The following is a 5,045-nucleotide window of genomic DNA, read 5'->3' on the forward strand; positions in this document are numbered from 1 at the left end:
GCAGAGTCTTAAACGGAGATTCACAGGACGTTACTGTAAGCGATTTCTGTACAAACCTACCTTTGTGTATCATGGACTGAATGTCTTTTAATAAAATACAGTATGCCTTTCCTTATCATGTATGCTTATTTTTTGGCTATGTTAATTTTAGAAATTCTCACCATGTTTTGACCATTTATTCAGCCGTGGATATGTTGAGCAACACTGACTTAACATTTCCAACCATTAGTTAACATGACAGGGAGTGAATGGAGTACCCGCCCGCTTAGACAGACAAGTCATCTTTGCGCAGCGGCAATATCGTAGCCTATGAGGTTTATCCGAGGCGCGATTATTGCTAGTTGAAAACTTTACCCAATACCCCGCCTTGACAACTTGAAATACAGTTGGCAATGGCAATTTCTGGAAGTCTCGATGGAGGCTGACAATATTGTGAAAAAGTAATTATCAAAAGTATATAGTTGTTCTCTTTATGATGATCTAATCAGACTGGCATGGCTTGGAGCACAGCAGGTAAGAGAAACATATATAAAATTTGCTGCAAACTCTTTATCATTTGTCACCCGGGATGCAAGTAACATTCTCTATAAACAATGGGTCTTCATCTTCACAATTATCTGCAAGTGTGTAAACAAAGTAGTCTGTAACATTTTAACAAAGCCTGAATGGGAAGTGTTTACACTTATCGTCATTGGTGATCAACATTAAAGGCTATTCCATTATCTCAGGAGATGAATTTGTGATATTGATTTTAGGAATAAGAGTTTTTACATTTGCAATTACGGCTATGTAACTTAACCCACTTGCTTTTGATGAAGCCCCACCCAGTGTAAAACCATGACCGGGAGGGAACCGAACACAGGCAAGAGAGTCCCCTGTTGGTATGTCCTGGTAGTGCTGTAATTAACGACCCTTGTTGGAACGTGTTCTTGTACAATGATATTTTGACTGGTTTAGATAAATATTCCTACTGTTGTCAAGGAAAGAACATGTAACCAACATAGCATGTTAGATGTTGATTAGCTTTATAGAATATATAAAGCACATTGATGTCAGTCATGTAAATTTGTTGGGGTCTTACACCTGAACGAAGCTTTGTGGCCTGTGTACTTGTCTGTTGAACTGCATTTCTATTTATTTAGAAAACACAATTAAGGCCTAAACAAGGCAGAAAACAAGATATCGGCTCTTGGTTTTTCAGTGGCATGGCTACAACAGAGGGTATGTAGGCTTTTGTATTATTCTGAGTGCTGTGCAAAACTTTAAGGATACAAGACTGTCCTCTACACAAAACCAAAGTGCACAATACATTCACTGCTGAGTGATATCAAAAGCCATTTTTGTCCTATTGAAAAATCACTGTCTTAAGATTAAGTGCAGTCAAGATGGCATTTTTTAACAATTGTGAAGAAACAAATGCCTAATTATGGGGCCTTAATTTTTGTTCATCAAAACATACGGAAGAACATCCTGACATATTGTGTTTAAAGAAGTGAACATGAAACTGGATTAGTTTGGCTGCGTCAGTTCAATTTTTGATGTCTGAATTGTGTTTGTCAATCTTCAGTAAAAAGTAGTTTCCATCAGTTTCAAACACACCCGTCATAGTCTTGAGAAGGATATTAGTCCCACCCACTCCACGATAGCCACAAAGCATGTGGATCTAGACATGCAAAACGAAGCAGTTTTGAAAAGCTTACAGTAGGGTTTCTTAAGCTTTTACATGAGCAGCCAATATTGGTAGCAGATAGATAGCGTAGTATTTGCATCTGACTGTTGGTGACCATGTTTTGAAGTGCAAGAACGCACTTTGCTTGTTTGTGAGACTGCAGAGTCTTAAACGGAGATTCACAGGACGTTACTGTAAGCGATTTCTGTACAAACCTACCTTTGTGTATCATGGACTGAATGTCTTTTAATAAAATACAGTATGCCTTTCCTTATCATGTATGCTTATTTTTTGGCTATGTTAATTTTAGAAATTCTCACCATGTTTTGACCATTTATTCAGCCGTGGATATGTTGAGCAACACTGACTTAACATTTCCAACCATTAGTTAACATGACAGGGAGTGAATGGAGTACCCGCCCGCTTAGACAGACAAGTCATCTTTGCGCAGCGGCAATATCGTAGCCTATGAGGTTTATCCGAGGCGCGATTATTGCTAGTTGAAAACTTTACCCAATACCCCGCCTTGACAACTTGAAATACAGTTGGCAATGGCAATTTCTGGAAGTCTCGATGGAGGCTGACAATATTGTGAAAAAGTAATTATCAAAAGTATATAGTTGTTCTCTTTATGATGATCTAATCAGACTGGCATGGCTTGGAGCACAGCAGGTAAAAGAGAAACATATATAAAATTTGCTGCAACTTAAGCAAACTCTTTATCATTTGTCACCCGGGATGCAAGTAACATTCTCTATAAACAATGGGTCTTCATCTTCACAATTATCTGCAAGTGTGTAAACAAAGTAGTCTGTAACATTTTAACAAAGCCTGAATGGGAAGTGTTTACACTTATCGTCATTGGTGATCAACATTAAAGGCTATTCCATTATCTCAGGAGATGAATTTGTGATATTGATTTTAGGAATAAGAGTTTTTACATTTGCAATTACGGCTATGTAACTTAACCCACTTGCTTTTGATGAAGCCCCACCCAGTGTAAAACCATGACCGGGAGGGAACCGAACACAGGCAAGAGAGTCCCCTGTTGGTATGTCCTGGTAGTGCTGTAATTAACGACCCTTGTTTGAACATGTATTCTTGTATAGTGATATGTTGGCTGTTCTCGATGAATAGTGCTGCTTTTGACAAGGTAAGAATAGTGCTGAGGATATTTTGAAAAACCAATTATGAAAAGTATATAGCGATTCTCACAATGATGATCTAATAGGCCTGGGATTTCTTGGAGCACATGAGGTAAAGGGGAAACAGGTTAGTAAATTTAACCAAACTTTTCTCATTTTTCTACCGGGATGGATTTAACTTTCTCTATAAACAAACTGTCCTTTCCATCAACAATGTATTTTTATGGTACTAGACCACTTTGATGTGCTGCGTAGCCCATGTTTTCTTTCTGGTTTCTGAGCCAATTATGTGTAAGTTCCCAGGGTTCCCTAAATAGAGGTATTTTACCATGGCAAAAAAGCAGCATCCTGCAAACATGGAAGCCTGTAAGAGAATAGGAGCAGAAATAGACCAGAATACAGCATGATAGAGTTATCCTGTGCAAGGAAAAATTCATAAAGTGATCTTCAAAAGTGTATTGTGATTCTCTTTATGATGATACAATTAGACTAGGAGTACATAATTTAAATTTCTAGCTGCTAATCCCGTAAAGAAACACTTTTTGTTATACTGGGTAAAATTATCATTCTATTCTGACAATAGGGTGTTTTCACTGACGTCACTGGCCAACTTCCGGTCCGCCATATTGGGTGGCACACTTCCTTATCTCTAGTTGTCTTACACGTATTATCGTATCGCGAATGGATAAGTACGCCAGCACGTTAAAGCGACCAGATAAGGACGTATATCTGAGGAAATGTTCCGTGATCGACCATATGGACCCCTATGCCCTCCACGGTGCCTTGTTTAGCCGTAATCCAGATGCATTACCTGGTGTTCGGTGAAAACCCTCTGCACACTCTTGAGGAAATGAGAGCTTACAAGGATCTAGAGGCTCACAACCAGTTCACATCTGGTTATGTACATCAAGGAAATCGCCATCATACGTGGACGGGTGAGTTTTAATAAGATGGTAAAAATGTAAACAATCCGACGCAAATGTGTCGCATGCTTCTGCGGTGGCTGGCGGCCGGCGGCGGGCGGTGCGCGAAGGCGCACCGCCCGCCGCAGGGCGGACGGGCTCTGGGCCGATCGACGCCGCTTGCGGCTTTAATTATTTAAGCAGAACAATGACCAGTGCAAAATTAAGTTGTATTTACCGTATTGGCGCCGGTAGGAGCTGCAGATCATAAAGCCAGCAAACAGTGGGAACACAGCAACTCGTTCAAAGGTAAGCTGCGCTCGGACGGGTTAGCACATGCTAACCGTTAGCGCTAACAACCACTCGCGCATGTAATGTACTTTTAACTTGCTGCTATGTGTTTCAAACGTTTAGAACACACTCTCATTGACATCGGGATACTGTGGAAAGTTATGTTCGGTCGACTTACAGCCGCGATCCAAGCGAGCCGACGACTCTTTGTTATCACTAACAGTTGTTCTCCGTGGTTGCGCCTCCAGGCAGGAAAGCGGTGGAAAATTAATCTGTTTCTATGTTTTTCCCATGGCGATCATGTGTTGCGCTGTTACAGCCCACAATACAGCAACGGTTTACCATGGTTGAAATCAAGTTAAGGTGAAATTAATCAAATTAAAACACGGCTGAGAGGGAGTACAGTACGCGGTAGTAATAGGCAGTAGAGGCGGCGGAGGCAGTCAACATGACAGCCGCGGAAAGTAATAAGTCATAACGCCCAAGCCCTATTATTAATATATTCTTCTTATATGTTTTAAATACTTAACAGTTAATTACCTGTGACAAAGTGAGCACCGCAGACTCTGGCGTATTCCAGCTTAACACCGTCCAAATCGGACCTGGATATCCGTGTCAGCCATAGGTGATGGCGTTGTTCAGACAGCTGTTTTTTTTTTTTCACACTGATTCACTATTACGGCTGGTAGGCGATAGAAAGAGCGTTGATCTCCACCTCCACGGGCCGTGCAACCAACCATTAAACACGTTTTCCCCATTGTTCACTTCCAATACTGCCTAAGGCGTCATACAATGCAGGTCAACGGTGCGAAACGACTGCCACCCAATATGGCGGACGCGCTGAGTAGTCACGTGAGCGTGACGTCAGCTGAAAACCCCCTATTGTCAATGCGTTATCTATTCAGAAAAAGTACTTAAAATAATTACATCTCTGCGAGATCTTCAGTACTGTCAAAACTCTAACCAATTGGCAGGGATTGGTCATAGGATTCATCCTTTGGACAACCCCCTCTGTTCATCGAGTTCCAGCTGTATCAC

At 41.0% G+C, this 5,045-nt stretch overlaps 2 non-coding genes across 2 annotated transcripts; both read left to right on the forward strand.

The window, feature by feature from the left end:
* The first annotated feature begins 280 nt into the window (after positions 1-280).
* Positions 281-421, forward strand: LOC118560938. The gene has a single exon (XR_004929699.1). It is a non-coding gene; the product is annotated as a U4 spliceosomal RNA (small nuclear RNA).
* Positions 422-2,108: 1,687 nt separating this feature from the next.
* Positions 2,109-2,249, forward strand: LOC118560939. Its single transcript, XR_004929700.1, has one exon. It is a non-coding gene; the product is annotated as a U4 spliceosomal RNA (small nuclear RNA).
* The last annotated feature ends 2,796 nt before the right edge of the window (positions 2,250-5,045 follow it).

Source organism: Fundulus heteroclitus, unplaced genomic scaffold, assembly GCF_011125445.2.
Source record: "Fundulus heteroclitus isolate FHET01 unplaced genomic scaffold, MU-UCD_Fhet_4.1 scaffold_52, whole genome shotgun sequence".
NCBI classification, from domain to species: Eukaryota; Metazoa; Chordata; class Actinopteri; order Cyprinodontiformes; family Fundulidae; genus Fundulus; species Fundulus heteroclitus.